The sequence below is a fragment of the Panthera pardus genome, unplaced genomic scaffold (assembly GCF_024362965.1).
Source record: "Panthera pardus isolate Hobbes unplaced genomic scaffold, ASM2436296v1 HiC_scaffold_8, whole genome shotgun sequence".
NCBI classification, from domain to species: domain Eukaryota; kingdom Metazoa; phylum Chordata; class Mammalia; order Carnivora; family Felidae; genus Panthera; species Panthera pardus.
Genome location: NW_026527013.1, coordinates 126,470,126 through 126,493,171, shown reverse-complemented (window position 1 = coordinate 126,493,171; position 23,046 = coordinate 126,470,126). Strand labels below are relative to the sequence as shown.

The 23,046-nt window shown below is 40.4% G+C and overlaps 1 long non-coding RNA gene across 1 annotated transcript in view; it reads left to right on the top strand.

Annotated features, from left to right (window-relative positions):
* The first annotated feature begins 17,267 nt into the window (after positions 1-17,267).
* Positions 17,268-23,046, top strand: part of LOC109248451 (uncharacterized) — a 29,762-nt gene continuing 23,983 nt past the window's right edge. The window contains exon 1 of the long non-coding RNA XR_008420350.1: positions 17,268-17,355. This is a non-coding gene — a long non-coding RNA (uncharacterized LOC109248451). The remainder of the gene's footprint in view (positions 17,356-23,046) is intronic.

Genomic DNA, 23,046 nt, shown 5'->3' with positions numbered 1-23,046 from the left:
CTAACACTGTAGAGGGTTTATAAGAATTGAGATGTAATTCATACATGATAAGATTCGTCTTTTAAAATATACAATTCAGGGTCGCCTGGGTGGCTCAGTCGGTTAAGCCTCCGACTTCAGCTCAGGTCACGATCTCGCGGTCCGTGAGTTCGAGCCCCGCATCGGGCTCTGGGCTGATGGCTCAGAGCCTGGAGCCTGCTTCCGATTCTGTGTCTCCCTCTCTCTCTGCCCCTCCCCCGTTCATACTCTGTCTCTCTCTGTCGCAAAAATAAATAAACATTAATAAATAAATACATAAATAAATAAATAATATATACAATTCAGTGGTTTTTAGTATATTCGCAAGGTTGCACAACACCACTATCTAATTTCAGAATATTTTCAGCACTTCAAAAAGTAACATCATGGGGTGCCTGGGTGGCTCAGTCAGTTAAGCATCTGACTTCAGCTCAGGTCATGATCTCGTGGTCCGTGAGTTTGAGCCCCACCTCGGGCTCTGTGCTGACATGTTTCTCTCTGTTAACCTTTAAAGAAAACTGATCCAGGGTTTCTCTCAACTTAGTGTTTTTGTTGTGTCTCTAATTCCTTTCCAACTTATACATCGTCATCATTTCAGCAACAATTAATTTTGATTCCTAAATCTCTTTTTATCTAAATATAAACCATACTTCATGACTCTATTAGTCTATTTGTAACCATCCAGGCAGGAGTAGGAAATCTGTGGGAAGGACAGATCAACCATGTTGCAATAGACTTATCTCTCCAGCTGAACCCTTCTTGAGGATGCCAAGTGTTCTTTCAATTACCAATCTGGTGACACGTTGAACACCACTATAATTTATGTCACAGGGAGTCTAGGGGGCAAGAAAGAGAAATTAGCCAGATTTTCAATGGCATTGCACTGTCATATGAAACAGAAGGATTGTGCACAGGCCAGCTTCTCTCCAAGGGTCACAGTGCCTTCCCAGGCTCACCCTGGTACACACAGTATTTGCATCAAGCTAACAGTGATGATAGACTGCATCCCACTGCAAATGCAAAACATACCCTTCCACCAAATTAACTGCTGCTAAATAATAAGATTGGACAGAGTGGCACAACCAGACTGCCAAAGAAGGAGTGATTCATCGGATGCTTGGAGGAGCTAGCCAGGGCATCGGAGGACCTCATGGCCTCACAGCACAGCAGCTCCATCTCACAGCGATCGTAGGCTTTTTAGTTCTCGAAGCATCAAGTAGAATGGCAAGACTCACAAAATGGGACCATGGGAGAATTAGTGGCAGCAAGGCAAGGAGAGGCATGGTCACAATGACATGTATCGACTCCCGCTGCACTCCTCAGGTCACATAGCAGATGTGGAATGCTAAGACTGAGGGCAGTAGGTTTGCTTCCCTGGAGGCTAGGCAAGAGAATGGCTCAAAAAGATGTGACAAAATAGATTTGATCTTGTCACTAAAACTCACAATGTTTTTCAAAGTTTTGGGGAAACAGATAAGAAACGATGAGTATAAAAAATGCTTATTAAAAACTGCCGGAGAGGGAGATAGGAAGATGGCGGTGTAGGAGGACACTGGGCTCACTGCGCGTCCTGCTGATCACTTAGATTCCACCTACACCTGCCTAAATAACCCAGAAAACCGCCAGAGGATTAGCAGAATGGAGTCTCCGGAGCCAAGCGCAGACGAGAGGCCCACGGAAGAGGGTAGGAAGGGCGGCGAGGCGGTGCGTGCTACACGGACTGGCGGGAGGGAGCCGGGGCGGAGGGGCAGCCTGCCGGCCAAGCAGAGCCCCTGAGTCTGGCTGGCAAAAGTGGAGGGGCCTGACGGACTGTGTTCCGACAGCAAGCGCGACTTAGCGTCTGGGAGGTCATAAGTTAACAGCTCTGCTCGGAAAGCAGGAAGGCTGGAGGACAAAGGGAGGGAGAGCTGCTGAGCCCCCGGACGACAGAGCTCTGTTTGGCGGGGAACAAAGGCGCTCGCCAGCGCCATGTCCCCTGCCCGTCCCCCAGCCAAAATCCCAAAGGGAACCAGTTCCTGCCAGGGAACTTGCTCGCTCCGCGCAAACACCCAACTCTGTGCTCCTGCGGAGCCAAACCTCCGGCAGCGGATCTGACTCCCTCCTGCTGCCACAGGGCCCCTCCTGAAGTGGATCACCTAAGGAGAAGCGAGGTGAGCCTGCCCCTCCTGCTCCCGTGCACCTTGCCTACCCACCCCAGCTAATACACCAGATCCCCAGCACCACAAGCCTGGCAGTGTGCAAGTAAGATGGGCCATGCCACCCCACAGTGAATCCTGCCCCTAGGAGAGGGGAAGAGAAGTCACACACCAGTCTGACTGTGGCCCCAGCGGTGAGCTGGGGGCAGACATCAGGTCTGACTGCGGCCCCACCCACCAAAGCAAGTTATTCAAGACAGCACAGGGGAAGTGCCCCACAGTTCCGCACCACTCCAGGGACTATCCAAAATGACCAAACGGAAGAATTCCCCTCAGAAAAACATCTGGGAAATAACAACAGCTAACGAACTGATCAAAAAGGATTTAAATAATATAACAGAAAGCGAATTTAGAATAATAGTCATAAAATTAATCACTGGGCTTGAAAACAGTATAGAGGACAGCAGAGAATCTCTTGCTACAGAGATCAAGGGACTAAGGAACAGTCACGAGGAGCTGAAAAATGCTTTAAACGAAATGCAAAACAAAATGGAAACCACGACAGCTCGGCTTGAAGAGGCAGAGGAGAGAATAGGTGAACTAGAAGATAAAGTTATGGAAAAAGAGGAAGCTGAGAAAAAGAGAGATAAAAAAATCCAGGAGTATGAGGGGAAAATTAGAGAACTAAGTGATACACTAAAAAGAAATAATGTACGCATAATTGGTATCCCAGAGGAGGAAGAGAGAGGGAAAGGTGCTGAAGGGGTACTTGAAGAAATAATAGCTGAGAACTTCCCTGAACTGGGGAAGGAAAAAGGCATTGAAATCCAAGAGGCACAGAGAACTCCCTTCAGACGTAACTTGAATCGATCTTCTGCACGACATATCATAGTGAAACTGGCAAAATACAAGGATAAAGAGAAAATTCTGAAAGCAGCAAGGAATAAACGTGCCCTCACATATAAAGGGAGACCTATAAGACTCGTGACTGATCTCTCTTTTGAAACTTGGCAGGCCAGAAAGGATTGGCACGATATCTTCAGTGTGCTAAACAGAAAAAATATGCAGCCGAGAATCCTTTATCCAGCAAGTCTGTCATTTAGAATAGAAGGAGAGATAAAGGTCTTCCCAAACAAACAAAAACTGAAGGAATTTGTCACCACGAAACCAGCCCTACAAGAGATCCTAAGGGGGATCCTGTGAGACAAAGTACCAGAGACATCACTACAAGCATAAAACATACAGACATCACAATGACTCTAAACCCGTATCTTTCTATAATAACACTGAATGTAAATGGATTAAATGCGCCAACCAAAAGACATAGGCTATCAGAATGGATAAAAAAACAAGACCCATCTATTTGCTGTCTACAAGAGACTCATTTTAGACCTGAGGACACCTTTAGATTGAGAGTGAGGGGATGGAGAACTATTTATCATGCTCCTGGAAGCCAAAAGAAAGCTGGAGTAGCCATACTTATATCAGACAAACTAGACTTTAAATTAAAGGCTGTAACAAGAGATGAAGAAGGGCATTATATAATAATTACAGGGTCTATCCATCAGGAAGAGCTAACAATTATAAATGTCTATGCGCCGAATACCGGAGCCCCCAAATATATAAAACAATTACTCATAAACATAAGCAACCTTATTGATAAGAATGTGGTCATTGCAGGGGACTTTAACACTCCACTTACAGAAATGGATAGATCATCTAGACACATGGTCAATAAAGAAACAAGGACCCTGAATGATACATTGGATCAGATGGACTTGACAGATATATTTAGAACTCTGCATCCCAAAGCAACAGAATATACTTTCTTCTCGAGTGCACATGGAACATTCTCCAAGATAGATCATATACTGGGTCACAAAACAGCCCTTCATAAGTTTACAAGAATTGAAATCATACCATGCATACTTTCAGACCACAATGCTATGAAGCTTGAAATCAACCACAGGAAAAATCTGGAAAACCTCCAAAAGCGTGTAGGTTAAAGAACACTCTACTAAAGAATGAGTGGTCAACCAGGCAATTAGAGAAGAAATTAAAACATATATGGAAACAAACGAAAATGAAAATACAACAATCCAAACGCTTTGGGACGCAGTGAAGGCAGTCCTGAGAGGAAAATACATTTCAATCCAGGCCTATCTCAAGAAACAAGAAAAATCCCAAATACAAAGTCTAACAGCACACCTAAAGGAAATAGCAGCAGAACAGCAAAGACAGCCTAAACCCAGCAGAAGAAGAGAAATAATAAAGATCAGAGCAGAAATAAACAATATAGAATCTAAAAAAACTGTAGAGCAGATCAATGAAACCAAGAGTTGTTTTTTTGAGAAAATAAACAAAATTGACAAACCTCTAGCCAGGCTTCTCAAAAAGAAAAGGGAGATGACCCAAATAGATAAAATCATGAATGAAAATGGAATTATTACAACCAATCCCTCAGAGATACAAACAATTATCAGGAAATACTATGGAAAATTGTATGCCAACAAATTGGACAACCTGGAAGAAATGGACAAATTCCTAAACACCCACACTCTTCCAAAACTCAATCAGGAGGAAATAGAAAGCTTGAACAGACCCATAACCAGCGAAGAAATTGAATCAGTTATCAAAAATCTCCCAACAAATAAGAGTCCAGGACCAGATGGCTTCCCAGGGGAGTTCTACCAGACGTTTAAAGCAGAGATAATACCTATCCTTCTCAAGCTATTCCAAGAAATAGAAAGGGAAGGAAAACTTCCAGACTCATTATATGAAGCCAGTGTTACTTTGGTTCCTAAACCAGACAGAGACCCAGTAAAAAAAAGAGAACTACAGGCCAACATCCCTGATGAATATGGATGCAAAAATTCTCAATAAGATACTAGCAAATCGAATTCAACAGCATATAAAAAGAATTATTCACCATGATCAAGTGGGATTCATTCCTGGGATGCAGGGCTGGTTCAACATTCGCAAATCAATCAACATGATACATCACATTAATAAAAAAAAAAAAAAAAAGAGAAGAACCATATGATCCTGTCAATCGATGCAGAAAAGGCCTTTGACAAAATCCAGCACCCTTTCTTAATAAAAACCCTTGAGAAAGTCGGGATAGAAGGAACATACTTAAAGATCATAAAAGCCATTTATGAAAAGCCCACAGCTAACATCATCCTCAACGGGGAAAAACTGAGAGCTTTTTCCCTGAGATCAGGAACACGACAGGGATGCCCACTCTCACCGCTGTTGTTTAATATAGTGTTGGAAGTTCTAACATCAGCAGACAACAAAAGGAAATCAAAGGCATCAAAATTGGCAAAGATGAAGTTAAGCCTTCACTTTTTGCAGATGACATGATATTATACATGGAAAATCCAATAGACTCCACCAAAAGTCTGCTAGAACTGATACATGAATTCAGCAAAGTTGCAGGATACAAAATCAATGTTCAGAAATCAGTTGCATTCTTATACACTAACAATGAAGCAACACAAAGACAAATAAAGAAACTGATCCCATTCACAATTGCACCAAGAAGCATAAAATACCTAGGAATAAATCTAACCAAAGACGTAAAAGATCTGTATGTTGAAAACTATAGAAAGCTTATGAAGGTAATTGAAGAAGATATAAAGAAATGGAAAGACATTCCCTGCTCATGGATTGGAAGACTAAATATTGTCAAAATGTCAATACTACCCAAAGCTATCTGCACATTCAATGCAGTCCCAATCAAAATTGCACCAGCATTCTTCTCAAAACTAGAATAAGCAATCCTAAAATTCATATGGAACCACAAAAGGCCCCGAATAGCCAAAGTAATTTTGAAGAAGAAGACCAAAGCAGGAGGCATCACAATCCCAGACTTTAGCCTCTACTACAAAGCTGTCATCATCAAGACAGCATGGTATTGGCACAAAAACAGACACATAGACCAATGGAATAGAATAGAAACCCCAGAACTAGACCCACAAACGTATGGCCAACTAATCTTTGGCAAAGCAGGAAAGAACATCCAATGGAAAAAAGTCTCTTTAACAAATGGTGCTGGGAGAACTGGACAGCAACATGCTGAAGGTTGAAACTAGACCACTTTCTCACACCATTCACAAAAATAAACTCAAAATGGATAAAGGACCTGAATGTGAGACAGGAAACCATCAAAACCTTAGAGGAGAAAGCAGGAAAAGACCTCTCTGACCTCAGCCGTAGCAATCTCTTACTCGACACATCCCCAAAGGCAAGGGAATTAAAAGCAAAAGTGAATTACTGGGACCTTATGAAGATAAAAAGTCTGCACAGCAAAGGAAACAACCAACAAAACTAAAAGGCAACCAACGGAATGGGAAAAGATATTTGCAAATGACATATCGGACAAAAGGCTAGTATCCAAAATCTATAGAGAGCTCACCAAACTCCACACCCGAAAAACAAATAACCCAGTGAAGAAATGGGCAGAAAAAATGAATAGACACTTCTCTAAAGAAGACATCCGGATGGCCAACAGGCACATGAAAAGATGTTCAACGTCGCTCCTTATCAGGGAAATACAAATCAAAACCACACTTAGATATCACCTCACGCCAGTCAGAGTGGCCAAAATGAACAAATCAGGAGACTATAGATGCTGGAGAGGATGTGGAGAAACGGGAACCCTCTTGCACTGTTGGTGGGAATGCAAATTGGTGCAGCCGCTCTGGAAAGCAGTGTGGAGGTTCCTCAGAAAATTAAAAATAGACCTACCCTATGACCCAGCAATAGCACTGCTAAGAATTTACCCAAGGGATACAGGAGTACTGATGCATAGGGGCACTTGTACCCCAATGTTTATAGCATCACTCTCAACAATAGCCAAATCATGGAAAGAGCCTAAATGTCCATCAACTGATGAATGGATAAAGAAATTGTGGTTTATATACACAATGGAATACTACGTGGCAATGAGAAAGAATGAAATATGGCCCTTTGTAGCAACGTGGATGGAACTGGAGAGTGTGATGCTAAGTGAAATAAGTCATACAGAGAAAGACAGATAGCATATGGTTTCACTCTTATGTGGATCCTGAGAAACGTAACAGAAACCTATGGGGGAGGGGAAGGAAAAAAAAAAAAAGAGGTTAGAGTGGAAGAGAGCCAAAGCATAAGAGACTGTTAAAAACTGAGAACAAACTGAGGGTTGATGGGGGGTGGGAGGGAGGGGAAGGTGGGTGATGGGTATTGAGGAGGGCACCTTTTGGGATGAGCACTGGGTGTTGTATGGAAACCAATTTGACAATAAATTTCATATATTGGAAAAAAAATATTAAATTTCTGTAGATGAGTAAATACAGCAAAAAAATAAATAAATAAATACTGCCGTATGCGGGGAGCCAGGGATTTCTCAAATGCTACCTAGTAAAGTGGGCAATAATATCTTTCTTCTAGCCTGTAAAACAACATCCCAGTAAAATAATCTATAAGAATATTTCCTATTGCTCTTCAAAAAGGGCAATTGTTGGAGGAGAGAGGAAATTGTGATTAGTAATATGCCAAAGCCAAACACATGGATGTTATGTTGTGAATTAGCAACATGCTGAAGAGAATGTTGCTCACCTGGGCATCGATATCAATTCGCCACCCTATGTGGCAAAGAGCATTACATCAGGTAGGAGCCACTGAGTTTAGATAGGGAATCTGTAAGGAAGGATTTCTTTCTGGTCTACTTCACTACCTTAGAGCCTGTTGGCAGTGGTGTTCGACAGAACGTGACCACCGGTTGACCTTGAGCCCGACCTGGGCAATCAAGGACCCAGGATCCTCACCACTCCCCTTTCCTTGGAATCTGCATTCTGCTTGCTTTCCCTGCTACCAGTATAGTGATGTAGTGCTGAGACCATGTATACCATGGATGATATACATGACTAAGCCCAGTTAAGACGTCCATTTAATTATTAAGATTCTGGCAGGTGGGTGTGGAGATCTACTATCCGAAGACAGGCCATGCAGATAAATTCCCTTGCTTATTAGACCTATCACCTACCAATCTGGACTGGCCTGCCTCTTTCTTGGGTCTCTCTTTGCCCTTCACAAAGGGAACTGGTTTCAGATTACCCCTGGGAACTCCAGAGGAAAGTTTGAACCAACAGGCTTCTCTTCCCACGCCTTCCCTCTTTTTCACTCCCAGGTCTCAGGGTGAATGCCACTCCCCAGACAGACCTTCCTGCCCACCCCAAGAGAAGTTGCCTTACCTCAGCCCTGCAGCTTGTTACTCTCATTCAGCTCACTCATTTTTTTCTTCATGAAAATGAGCACTATATGAAATTACCTTTTAAATTCCTTGTTTACTTTTTATAGTCTGTCACCAATGAAATGAACCCTGAACAAGGGTAGGGACTTTGTCACTTTTGTTCATGCTTTATTCATGGAGCTGGAAACAGAATCCGGTATTGTAGGTGATTAAATATTTGTTGAGTTAATGAATCAGCATGACAAAAAGATTAGTTGAGATTTACTGGCCAATATTCCGGAATATAAATAATATGCTTTAAATTGGCTAAAGCATCAACATATTACAAGTTGTAATAGACAGAGAGCAGTTTCTGATGTTAAGTGTATAGACCTCCTCACTACAGAGCTGTCATGGTGTATCAGTTATCTGTTTCTTTGCAGGAAGTAGCCCCAGAACTTAGCAGGTGAAAACAATAAGCATTTATTATTTTATAGCTTCTGGAAGATTGGGAATCTAGGAGTGGCTTAGCTAGGTGACTCCTTCCCAAGGGCTCACATGAGGTTGTCATTTGGGGCTGTCATCTCTGAGGAACTGAATGAGGCTTAGCCATCCATTTCCAAGCCTACACACATGGCTCTCGGCAGAAGGCATCAGTTCCTCCCCATGTGGGTCTCTCCATAGGACTGCCAACAACATGGACCACTCTGGAGCAAGTGATCTGAGAGAGAGGGAGAGTGCGCACAGGCAAAGGAGACAGTGCCCAAGATAGAAGCTGTAGCCTTTCACAACCTAATCTCATAAATGACATATCATCACTTATGCCATATGCTCTTGGTCACACAGACCAACTGGGTACACTGTGGGAGGGGACTCTACCAGGGTGTGAATACCAGGAGGCAGGGATCACTGGGGACCATCTTGGAGGCTGGATGCCCTGTGTGGCAAAGAGAGTACCCTTCCTTCTGATCCCTTCTGGCTCGCTCTTCTCTCTGGATAGTCTAAGAGCTGCTGCTCATCTATGGTAGGTCCTGCTCCATGCTATCTGCCTTGGGATGTCTATGTTTTGAAACAAGGTTTCTCATCCTCAAGTTATAAACTAGTTCACTTTCCATTTTCATTATTTCCATTTTCAATGATAAAAAGATTTTTACTTCCCTCCAGTACAACCTGCAAAACATTGGCCACTAATTGCTTTGATCCTAAAGTGGGTTCTGTTGTAAGATATGACCTATCTGCTCTGTGGTTGGAGCATCTCTATTCTGTCACTTCAGCGTCTGTCCTAGGTTCAGCCTGCTCTGTTCGTGGGAAGTAAGAGGTTTTTCTGCTTCCCTTTGTCTGAGCTGAGGTCATACCCTGCAATGGGCAAATATGATACTGTGAAAGTCATGTGACCCTGTCAACTATCCGCCTTTCTGCAACCATCAGAAATGTGGTCATTTAACTAATGGTTTAATTAATGGCTGCCACAGTTTAAGCAGACCAATGCATTCCAAAGTTGGCTTCTATTAAGAACCTTGTGGGTAGCTTCTGAAAAAGATCCATTTCCTAGGCTTCATTCCTAAATTTTCAAGTTCATTTTTAAAATCTGCCTCTTGTTTAAAGCTGATCAGGTAAGTCTGACAATCAAACAAGTTTGGAAACAGCTGGGATAGGGGAAAATGAAAATCAGACCCTAAAATAGGAAATCAGACCCTCTCAAACCTCATGGAGTGGGTTCTCCACTGTAAAAGGGATTTATTACCAGAAGATAGGGAAAAGGACAACAGGGTAGGCCCATGCATATACACACCACAGAGAAGTTGCTGGCATTATACCAGCATCTATTCAGTGTGTAGCTTTTAATAGTGTAATCCAGCTTGGAAAGAGGAAAAGAGAATAGGTTACACGACATCTTCAAGCCCCTTCTGCAAGTTAGATGGTACGAAGTTTGAAATGTTTGAATGATGTCATGCTGAATCCCTGCTGCTGGGAGGATATGACGGTGCTGCTTAAAAAAATACCTTGGTGCCTGTGTTTTGTTTTTTTTTTTTTTTTACAAGAGATGATTTCAGCTCCAGCCCAAGCCGGAAATGACTTTACCCTCCAAAAGGAGTTTAAAACATCCTTCAACTTGTTACAGTATGCCAAGCACATGGTCATCAGAGCTGAGAGCCCCGGGTGTAACAGCCAGAACAGAGAATCACAGAATCTACACCCACAGTTAGCACCAGCCAAGTGCACTGGAGGCAAGGAATGCCCATGCTAGAAATCAGTGAGGAAGACTCAGAATGCAAATATGGTATTTGTAGGAAACACAACCAAATGCTAAGACTTCTTAATAAAGTTTTGAAGCACAGGAGAACAACTGGCCATCTCCTTTGTCAAGAGCAATGTGTAATATCCAGGAAAGGAACATCCGGGAATGGTTGTTTTCTTCTCTCAGAGAGAAGAAGCCAAGGATTAACCTCAGATTTCTTTGTCTACTTTTTTTGTAGTTTATTGTTTATATGTATACATTTACATCAGCCACATGTGGTTTTCATTAACAGGGTAGGGTTATCTTTGGTCACCTGTATCCAGTCTGAGCTAGAAAGTTTTAGGGCTGGGTGGTTCCTTACCAGACAGGGAGAGTCAAAATTCCAGGGTTCAAATCCAGTGCACACTTTCTCTTCCAGAATTCTATCTTGACAAAGCTTGTTTCTTTCTGGGAGTATACAACAGTCTCCAACACCAAGCTACCACACAAATAAAACAGTTTGTAAAACTGTTGTTAGATTTTAATCACCCAAATTTATATACTTGGAATACAAATTTTCTTTTTAAAAATATCAGATGGAATTTAAATATTTATTTCATTCAGTGCTTCTTTGGTTGATTTGTTTCCGAAGCTGACAAGAACTTACTGGTAATTATGTTTGTAAGTTTTATAATAAGTAACAGATTATTTTAACAATGATAATTATCAGATTGCCCTATTTATAGAAAATGAATATGTAAAACAAAATAATAGTCATGCTCATATCTCAATTGTTTCATCTGCTCAATGCCAATACATTCTAAAGGAGAGCTGTTTAGTTAGATTTTTAAAAACTTAATATCTGCTTGTGGTTCCTTAATGAATTCCATTATTTTAGCTTGTTTCTTGTCTTTTCTTATAACTATCACATTATTTACTTTCTTGGTGCTAATGAGTCAGTCTACATTAATATGTATGATGTATTTCCTTCATTTCAGCACATGTAAGTGAACAAGCACATCTTAGCACGCCCATGAACACACATGGACAGACATGCACACACACACACTCCAGACTCACGTGACCACATGCAGAAAGAATTTGTCTCCCTTACTCAGTCTTGGAGTTCATACAGAACAATAAATTAAGAGGTAAAAGAAGGAGAATGTTACCGATCTTCTCCTGATCAAATACCATAATTTTTATAATTTAGTTTTTATTTTTATCAAAATTATACATCTATACATATAGAGTCAAATAGTCCTACCAGGATTATCACCAAAATCAAGCCGAAACAATCCCCTGTTCCCCACCCACAGTCTCACATTTCTCAAATTACTTGTTTTTCACCCTCACATCAGTAAGTTACATAGTGCTTTTAAAGCTACTTTTAAGGCTACTCATTTTTCAGCAGAAGGCAGCATAAAATGCCTTTCTCCTGCCTCTTTTTCACTCTTCCTCTCACCTCTCTCCCTCTCTCTCTCTCTCTCACACACACACACACTCATTTCTTCAGATCCCACTTACACCAAAATTTTTTATTAATTCAGTATTTAACATTGACATTATAACTATAGAAACATAACTCTCAGTTGAGCCACGTAGAATATGCACAACTATTTGTTAAAAACTGGCTTGTTTTTAAATTCGGTTTGCTTTGTATTTGCCCAGACTCAGTTCTGTAAATCTCCCCCAGTACTTCAGGCCATGCCGGGAATGATGTCAATATCATCTTCTCATGGATACTCTCCAGCCCTCTGAGCCGGTTGCCCTCTCCGTCACCGTCATCCAGTTGGGTTCTCTCCTCTTTCATCTTCTGATTCCTGGATCCCAAGTTCCTGTTGTTTGGTTTACACCCTCGTTTTGGAATTGTTTTTTTTTTTTTTTTTTTATTGAGATGAACTTCACATAACATAAAAGGTACCATTTTAACCACATTAAGGTGTAAAACTCAGCGCTAAGTATATCTACACTGTTGTGCAACCTTCACCATTATTTAATTCCAGAATATTTTCATCCTTTCCCCCACCAGAAAAAAACCTCCTTACCATTTAGGCAATCACTCCACATTCTTCCCTAATCCCAGTCCTGCCAACCACAAATCTACCTTCTGTCTCTATATATTCGCCTCTTCTGGACATTCCATATACATAGAATCGTACGATATGTGGCTCTCTGTTGCTGGCTTCTTTCACTTAGCATAATGTTTTCAGTGTTCTTCCATGTTGTAGCACATATCAGTACTTTATTCTTTTTATGGATGAATACTATTCCATTGTAAGAATACGCCACATTTCTTTAGCTATTAATCAGTTGATAGACATTTGAGTTGTTTCTACTTTTGGTCATTATAAGTAATGCTACTACAGATATTCCTGTGCAAGTTTTTGTGTGAACATCTGTCTTTAGTTCCGTTGGGTATACACCTGGGAGGGGAATTGCTGTCATAGGCTAGCTGCATGTTTACCACTTTGAAGAACTGCCCAGCTAATTTCCACAGAACCTGCAACATTTTACATTCTCATCACCCGTATACAAGGTGTCCAATTTGTCTATATCCTTGTCAACACTTCTAATTTTCCATTTTATTAAACTGCTGTTATTATTATTCTAATGGCTGTAAAAGTGATTTGGATTTGGATTCCTCTAATGGATACTGACGTTGATTTGTTTATCTTCTTTGGAGAAATGTCTAGTCAGGTCCTTTGCCCATGTTTAGAATAAGTTGTTTGTCTTTGCATCCTTGTTTGAGTTCTTTATATATTTCTAGTACCAGATCCTTATCAGATACATGATTTACAAGTATTCTCTCTCATTCTGTGGGTTTTTTCACTTTTGCAATAGTATTCCCTGATGCACAATTTTTGCAAATTTTGATGAAGTCCATTTTATTTTTTTTCTGTTATTGTTTGTCCTTCAGATGTCATATTTAAGAAACTGTTGCCTAATCTGAGGTCGTGAAGATTTACCCCTACAGTTCCTTCAAAGAGTTTGATAGTTTTTGCTCTTACATTTGCGCTTCTATTCAAGTTACTTTTTGTGTATACTATGAGGTAGATGTTCAAATTCATTCTTTTGCATGTGAATATCCAGTTGTTTCTATACCATTTGTTGAAAAGACTGTTCCTTCTCCATTGAAAGGTCTTGGCATGCCCGTTGAAAACCAGCTAACCTTGTATGCATCGGTTTGTTTCTGGCCTCTCAGTTCAATCCCATTCATCTATATGTCTGTCTTCCTGCCATACTGTGTGTGTTAGCTTTGAAAACAAACCTTTATGGCATGTTTTGAAATCAGGAAGTGTGAGTACTCCTTTGTTCTTTTTTTAGGCTGTTTTGGCTATTCAGGGTTCCTTACACCTGCATGTGAATTTTAGGATGAGCTTTTCCATTTCTATAAAAAGGCCATCAGAGAGGCCTTGGTGGAGAGGGAACGCACTAAATCTGTTGATTGCTTTGGAGAGTATTGCATTTTGACGATATTAAGTTTTCTGATCCATGAACACAGGATCTCTTTCAATTTATTTTGGGCCTCTTCCATTTCCTTCAACAATATTTTACGATTTTTGTATACAAGTCTTGCGGTTCCTTGCTTAAATTTATGCATAGGTATTTTATTCTTCTTGACACTATTGTACATCAGGTTGTTCTCTTAATTTCATTTCAGAGTGTTCATTGCTGGTACTTGGAAATAGAACTAATTTTTGTATGTCCATCTTTTGTTCTGTAACCTTGAGGAACTCGTCTAATTTTAATCACTTTTGATAGCTGTTTTAGGGTTTTCTGTACATAAGAACATGTCCTCTATGGTTAGAAACAGTTTTAATTCTTCTTTTCCAGTCAATATACCTTTTATTTAGATGTCTTGCTTAATTGCACAGGCAAGAACTTTCCAGCACATTGTTGAGTTGAAGTGGCCAAAGTGGACATTCTTGTCATATTCTGATGGAAAGCTTTCAGCCTTTCACCCTTAAAAACGTTAAGTGTGGCTGTTTCATAAATGCCCTTTATTGGGTTGAGGAAATTCTCTTTTTATTTCTGATTTGTTGAGTGTTTTTATTATGAAAAGCTATTGGATTTTGTCAAATGCTTTTTCTGTATATATCATGATAATCATATAGGTCTTTTTTTTCCCTTCCTTCTGTCATTGTGGTATATTCCGTTGATTGATTTTTGTGTGTTTAATTACTTTTGTATTCTGGGAGAATTCCTCTAGGTCATGTGTAAAAACTTTTCGATATGCTGCTGGTTTTCTAGTATTTGGTTAAGAATTTTACATCTATATTTATAAGGATATTGGTGTGTAGTTTTACTTTTTCTTGTGATGTCTTTAGCTTTGGTATCAGAGTAATGCTGGCCTCTTAGAACAAATTAAGAAGTGTTCCTTATTCTATTTTTTGGAAGATGTTTCAAATAATTGGTGTGAATTCTTTAAATATTTGATAGAATTCATGGGAAGGCCATCTATTTTCTCCTCTTAGGAAACATTTCTGCTTATAGTCAGTGTTTTTACATTTCATTATGATGTGCATTGGTATGGATCCATTTTCATTCAAGATTACCCATGGATTCAACTTCCAGCCAGAAGACATAAAATCAACAGAGGATTACACAAAAAATTTTTATGGCCTAGACTGAGAAAATTGTATACTTCCACTCACATTCCACAGGCCAAAACTCAGTTACATAAGCCACAAGATAAGGAATTTAGGTTTGGATATGTTATGTTTGAGATGTTCATAAGGTATCCAAGTAGAGATGTCAAATAATTAGATGGACACATGAACCTTGTGCTCAGGAGAGAAGTCTAGGCTGGAGATAGAAATGGGGCAGTGTCCACATGAAGGTGATATTTAAAGCCATAAGACTATGAGATTCCCTTGTATGGAAAGGAACACAGTCTGAGGCAGTCTATGTAAAGAAGTTGGGAAAAAGAGAATGAACCAGTAAAAGAGGCTCTGGAGGGATAACCATTGATATAGGAACCAAGTGAAGAAACCAAATCAAGGACAAGAGAGATGAGCTGTGTGAAATGCTGTTGAGTTTACAATTGAGAATTAACCAATATTTTAGCAGTTGGTGGTCACTGGCTATATTGACAAGAATAGCTTCATCGGAATGATGGGAATAAACACCTATTTAGTGATTAATTTATTCATGCAACAAGTGCTCAGTGTTGTCAGTAGCTAAAACCTGCAGTCTGATGCCCTCTCCTGCCATAACTTATAAATGAAAGGAACATTACGTTTAGATTTAAACTATAAGATCAACACCGAATTGATCTACAGGAGATATATAGATTTACTTTAAAGTTATAAAAAAAAATATATAGCTCCCTGGTTCAAGACTTGAAAATTACATGGCAGAACTTATTCATGTCTCCAAGGATGGGAATGCATTGGCAAGAAAGCATAGCAAAGGACATCTCTAGTAAATGTTGGTTCAATCCTGCGGACAGAAAACCGTAGTAAGCATCAAGTGTTCCTATATCCGTACAGTTAGTCCTCAGTTCAGTAAGTAAATTGGCAGTTATATATCAACCCATTAGACTCATGAGTGTGACCAGTGTGACTCAGCTTCTGAGAGATGAAGCCACACCCACTGTGTGTTGACTAGGTCAGGTTTCTGAGCCACCTGCACTGAGGACTGGCTAAAATCCCCTCCTGACCCAGTCCTCTTAGGATACAGCCTACAGGCCCTCCTCCAGTGATAACCCTCCTTCCCTTGCCATCTGAATATCTGCACCAAGAACTTTTTATGTGCAGTTGGCCACAAAGTTAAGATTCTCAGAGAAATAAAAGAAAACTCCTGGGCTCACGAGCTCATGGGCTCACGGGGACAATGGTACGTGCAAAGTTGATAGTGAGAGAGAATGGCAGAGCAGAAAGGGAACAAGGTAGTACAAAGAAAGGCCAAATGAGATTTTACAGACCAGAGACTTTCTGTCAGCCCCTCTGCCCGGCCAGCCCCTCTCCTTGTGACCCAGAGCTGCTATGGCCAAGAGTTCGAGCACTGAGAAATGTTTTCAAAGGACGTTCTTTGGCTTAGAGCTGAGTGAGTATCACTTTTCAGTCTGTCTCGTTTCGTGTGATGTAGTGAAAAGATGCAGTTCCTTTGGGAGCAGACAGACCTGGCTTCAAATCCCATCTCTCCCACTTAATTGTGTAACACGGGGAAAGCCAGTCCCTCTCAGCAGCAGTTCTTAATTGAAAACACTTTTCCTATAGGGTTGCGGTGAGGATTAGAGAAAAGGTATGGAAGGGACTGGGAGCATAGAAATTAAAAAAAAAAAAATGTTGCTAATTTTACATTCTCCATGCTTAAGCAAATGTTTCCCTCTGAGACAGTGTATCATATAGCTCATGGGCTTGAGGAGAGTTTCAGTTGAAATTTACTACCTGTGTAACCTTAGGCATTTCACATAACCTCTATCAACATCAGTTTTCTTGTTTGTGATGTTGAACCCATCGAGTTGTTGTGTTAAGTGACAAAATGTCAAAAGGTGTATAATGTCAAGCACACAGTCAGGCACAAACTCAGAGTCCCCTCATCTTAGCTTGCTTCCAGTCTTCTTCCTCCATGTGTTCCAGGTTCCTTATAGAGATGAGGCATTATGGAAAGTGGCTGGGGGTTAAACGACGCAGGTTAAAAAACCAGCTTCTCATTTTTCTTTTCTAGAAAAATCAGTCTTCTGACGATAACATGAGCCAATCTATGCCTCAGACTATGGTCTGCACCGGTGAATTACAGCTGTGGAATCTCTGTACAATTTGGTAAGATGACTTCCTTGGAAAAATATCATGCCCTTCTTGGAGTGGGTGGAGTTTATCACGGCACTTGTATCTGTAATTCCATGTAAACCCCTTGGCGACCATGGAGGGTGAATGCTGTACTAAGGTTGTGACTTATTCGTAGGTTACACAGGATGTGTGTGCAGAGCTGGAAGGAGATGTCCGCTCTAAATAACTTTCTGGATCTCATTCAACCTTCATTCCCCTGTATTTTCTGTCCCTATGAGCTTAGTACTAACTCTTGGAGAATCCCATATTCCTGCATATCAATTCTCCCACTTGCCTGAGGTTCTCAGGAGTCTGGTTTGGACCATTCATTCCCCAAAGTAACTCAGGCAGCCTAACCAGGAATGTGATCAGGCCAGTCGCTGGCCTCTGATTCGGCCTGGAATAAGATGACTATAAAGGCCAAGTGCTTTAACTTGGGGGATATGAACTGGTTATTGAGAGGATTAAAAAAGATTCACTGTTGTGTTTGGGGAGGGCAGGAAGGGATGTACCCTGCTGTGGTAATTTCTAATTAATCAGACTGGCTCGGGGCTGCGGGTTCGGCTCTGTAAATAGAAAGCAGATGTTGCCGTGGGGCTGCCAGAGGAAGGAAAACAGCCGAAATGCTTCAAGCTGGGACAGTTTCAATGCAAAGGATTTGAAGAAGTGATGAGGAAGTTTTTAGATATTGTATTTTATTAAAAGTAGTAGTGGGCATGTATAGCCATAACACCTTATTCTTTCCAGAGAAAAGCTGCCTAAAATACATTTCAAATAAACTTCCCCAACCTCCTTGTCAAAAACAAAAAGATTTGAAGATACAGATAATTATAAACTGGACTTAGAAACCAGTCTGTATTTACAAAGTGCATTCTTGTTTTCTCAAAAGTAAGATACACATTCAGAGCATCTACCGTGTGCCACGACTTCATGGCAGATAGCTCCTTGAATTCTCATAAAAATCCCGTGAAAGGGTTGGCTTTTATTTTTTCTAATTATCTTCTAGCTGAGGAAAGGGAGGCAAGGAGAGTGACGCAAGCTTCTCTGGGCAACATTGCGGCAAGGGGAGGAGCTGGGGGAGGCCCGGGGCTGCTAGGAAGAAGCCGGGGTGGAGCCTGGTGAGCTGAGCTCTGACTCTGACCCACCTGCCTGGTCCAAATCCCAACTCTGCCCGTACTGGCTGCAATGCCTTGAGCGAGTCACTTAAGCTCTCGGTGCCTCAGTGTCCTCAACTGTAAGGTGGGGATGAGAGACCGAATATACAGACGGACAATGGTCAGACCACGTGTGACAGTAGAACTCTGGTCTTCTACATCTGCAGCAACCAGTCCAGGAAGCCAAACCACAAGGTCTGGAGCATGTGGCCAATGACTGCCAGCTTCTCTAATTTTTTACCCTTCCTTCCAATTCAGAACCAACCAGAGAAAGCCAAGTCTACTCTCCAAACAAATCACATAAGATGTGCGACGTCAAATTAGCCCACCTCTTGCTTCCCCTGCCAACAGCCTCCAGTCAGAGCCTACCTGAAGACTGCCCGTCTTTAAAGCTTTCCCACCCCTCTGACTGCCTCTGAATCTACCTAATGCAAGTGATGGTGACTGACTCCTCTCCTACAGCAAGCCTTGAACAGCTTCTGTTTGTTCTCATTTGGGTGGCCTTTGTTTATTTCCACAGGGATAATAACAGCACCAATTCTGTAGGAGTGCCATGACAATGCAGGTAAAGGACTTAAAGCAGAACCTGGCACATATTAAGTACCCACAAAATAGTTTTTTTTTTTAATTAGTAACTTTGCAATGGAAAGTGGTAAAACAGATTCCAATAAATTACTTGCACATGAAAAATTTAAGAACTACTGAGGGATGGGATACTTAGTTGAGGCTCTTCTCTGACCTGTCCTGGGCAATATTGTTGATATCCCTACTCTGTAGAAGAGGAATCTGAGATTCAGCAAGGCTGAAATTTAAAGAAGTCAAACTCCTAAGTCCCTGTTATTTCTACTTCTCATGCTCACATTCTCTAATGATTTTTTTTCTTTTTTAAGTTTCCCTTGGAGATGTCTGCCTTTTAGGGGTTTGTGTAATCTTGGCCTTTGTATGAGAACAGAGTGGGTAGGTCACATGACTCCCTGATTTGTGACTCCGCCAATCATATTTATATCATGCAGTAATATTATGGCAGGACTTTCTGAAAAGCTAAAGATGTCACTGGGTTGAAATTAAATTGTTTGGGTTAATCCCCTAGAGAGCAAGACCCAGAACAAAGTATTTCCCTGGCACAGTGATGGTTGGATAGGAGTTAGGAAACCAAATTAACTGGTGCAGTGGGAGACAGACATTGTACATTACCATATTAAAGGCTTTTTAAAGAGGAAAAGACAAACCGTCTCCAGAGAGTTGAGCCTTCTAGTTTCAGGTGGTGCTCCTTTCTTAGGAAAAAAATAAACGATTTGACAACTTTGGAGCAACATGAGGAATAAAAAGAAGTAAAGGAGATAATGAACACCTCTGTTTCATAGTAAGAGTACATTTTGCTATAGGAAACACAAAGCTGTGAAACCCTGGGAACCCCATACACGGAGAGAAAGGTGAATAAGCAAATATTTTAAAATAAAAGCTTCAATAGCTAAGTTAGTAACAGAACTTAGAGTACACAGGAGGTATTTATACTCTTTTGACACATATTCTAACCAGAGCGTTGTATGTATGACTTTTAAGCAAAAGTAATGGCTCACTAACCCATTGCATTTGTGTAAATTAAAAAAAAAAATGGTTTTTTTGTTTGAACTGGTAGGTTTGATGAGGTCTATGAGAAATCCCATATTTAACTCCCTTGCTTCCCTAATTTCCATGATAAAGATCAAAAAAATTAAGGAATAGTCTGGAACGTGATGATCTGACATGTGAATATCTTGTGAAATGATTACTACAATAAAGTTAATTAACATCTTCATCCCTTCACATAATTATCATTTTTCATGGTGATAGCTTTTAAAATCTATTCCCTTAATTTTCAAGTATATAATACAATATTGTTAATTATAGTCACCATGGTATATATTTGATGGGATTCTTTTTTAAATACTTCAAAAAAAGAAAAAAAAAGTAAAGAAAATATTGCAGTATCTTGATAATTGTTGAATCTCGGTGCTGGTAATATGAGGGTTTGTTGTATTGTTCTTTACCTTTTGGTGTATTTGAAAATGTTCATGTTAATTTTTTTTTTATTATATCACTAACATTTCAGTCAAAATGGATGTGTTCATCATTTGATCTACAATGAGCAGCCTCTGGAACAGAGTATTCTTTTTTGGATTATCTACTTCAAAAGTTACCACACATAACTTTTGTAATATTAGACCTGTAGGTATTGGTCAAGGGATCTGCCTCACACCAGGTCATGGCCCCTTTAGGGGTAGTTCGCATCCAATTTCTGGTGCCAATGGCCCCCTTACCCCAATTTGAGATGAGTTTGAGAAGCTTTCAAGCCCCCTAAGAGATGACTGAGAGCTTTGCTGTGGCTGCATTGCAGTTTACCTTCTCCCTCTGTTCAATCTCCTTCCTCTCCTCTCCCACAGGTGTAATTCCTAAGAGCAGTAGCCAATCAACCCCCTACACGCAGCTCTCGCCCTAGGCTTCTGTTTCCCAGGAAACCTTACCCAAGCCAGCATGCAATGACCTCCACTACTTGTTGAATGAAAAACACAAATTGCAAAACCGCATGAATAGAAAGATTCTTTGCAAATAATGATAAGAAAACCCAAAAGCATACATTTCTATATGGATGTAAATATACAGAAAAAGATATAGAAACATACACACACATACATATACATCTTTTTAATTTGGGGAAGGGAAGTGGGTTGAGAAGATGTTAAGGGCAGTTTTTCGTTTTACTTGAATCGCTTTAACCTTAATAAGATGAATTAACTTGTTATTTGTATTACTAAAAGTAAGTCAATAGTTTGTTCTTTTTAAACATGCAATAGAAGCTGCCTTCAGCAGATGGGGAAACTCTAGACACATGTGAGTGCATAAGAAGATGAGATTAAGACTCCCAAAAGCCAGGCCAAAAAAAAAAAAAAACAGCTAATGTGCAATGTGCAGAAATATAAAAGACATGAAAAGTAGACCCAGAGGATTATGTGAGTGTATGTATGTGTGTTTCATCTGAAAGAGAGATTCCGGAAGCAAGGCAGAGCAAAGGAGCAGAAGCAATCATTAAACAAATAATAGAAGAAAAATGCCTTGATTTGAAAAGACTGGAGGCTTCAGAGCAAAAGGGTCTCTAAGTACAAATATCTGAAAAGAAATACAAAAGAGTCTCTAGGCAAAATGTCTGAAAAGGAATGCACATCTATGTGGTAGAAGGTTTAAACTCAAATGACAAAGAGAAACATCTTACAGGAATTCAAGGATTAAAAACAGGTTGTCTCCTAAATATAAAAATAGCTCAGTTGGCACCAGACTTGTTAAAAATACCACATGCTGAAAGTCAATAGAGAGTAACCACAGCATTTGAGAGGGAAATATGTGACCTAAGGGTTTCACATCTAATGAAGTGATATTTAACATGTGCAGGAGCCATCAGAAGAGAGTCTCATACATGTAAGAACTAAGAAGCATAGCATCCACATATTTTCCTTAATAAAAATTAGTTGAAGAAGTATTGATGCACAAATGCTCCAGACCAAAAACTTAAATCTGGAAGTTGGCTAGGAAATTAATGGAGATGAGCAATAAAATAAGTAAAATTTTGAATTCATCTAAATAATTGATATTAACTTGGAATACAACAATGCAAATGTTAAGAGTAATTCTTTAATGTTCATAATGAGGTTTTGGGGTGATGGAGGGGTGGTTCAGAGCCAATGGCCAAGAAAGAATTCTTGAACATGTCTTTGGTGCAAAAAGGTGATTTTATTAAAGCACAGGGATAGGACCCATGGGGCAGGAAGAGCTGCATGGGGTTGTGATAGGTAACACATTATATACCCTCAGGTTGGGAGGGGGTCAGGGGTAGAATGAGTCTCTAAGGAATTTTGGAAACGAGGTTTCCAGGACCTTGAGAGGCTAGCTGTTGCTAGGGAAACACCATTTATTACTGTTTAATAAAACCTCAGTCATGAGACACTTCAGATGTATATCAGGAAGCCATAAGCTTGGAGTATGGTTGCCAGCATCTGTCTTGGGAGAGTTAAGATAAAGGAAGTAGACTCACAGGATCCTCGAGGTTGGGATAACGTTAAGCTAAGATTCTCTTTTGCCCCTAGTAAAATGTCATCAATCCAGGTAGCTGAGATCCTAGGGGGAGGCCACTCTGCCAGTTTCAAGGACTTGTCAATGGACTGTAGGCAGTAAGGGAATTCAACTTTTCATTTGCCTTAGTTTCCCACATTACCATTGCAAGCACTTAAACCCCTTTCCTTTGTTATTGAGTAGCCAGGAGTGTCCGAGGAATATCACACATATTCCACCTTATGGGGAGGGGAATGCTGTTCATCTGTATTTTGCCTTCAGCTTGCCCCCTGCTCCCTCATCAATAACATAAAAAATCATGACAATTCTTATTAATCTGGATGGAAAGCCCACTATCTATTGACAAAACCTAAGGAGAGATGCTAGGCAAAAAGGGAGGAAGGAAAGAGAAGGGTACTATAATCTGTTATGTTTATACAAATATCAA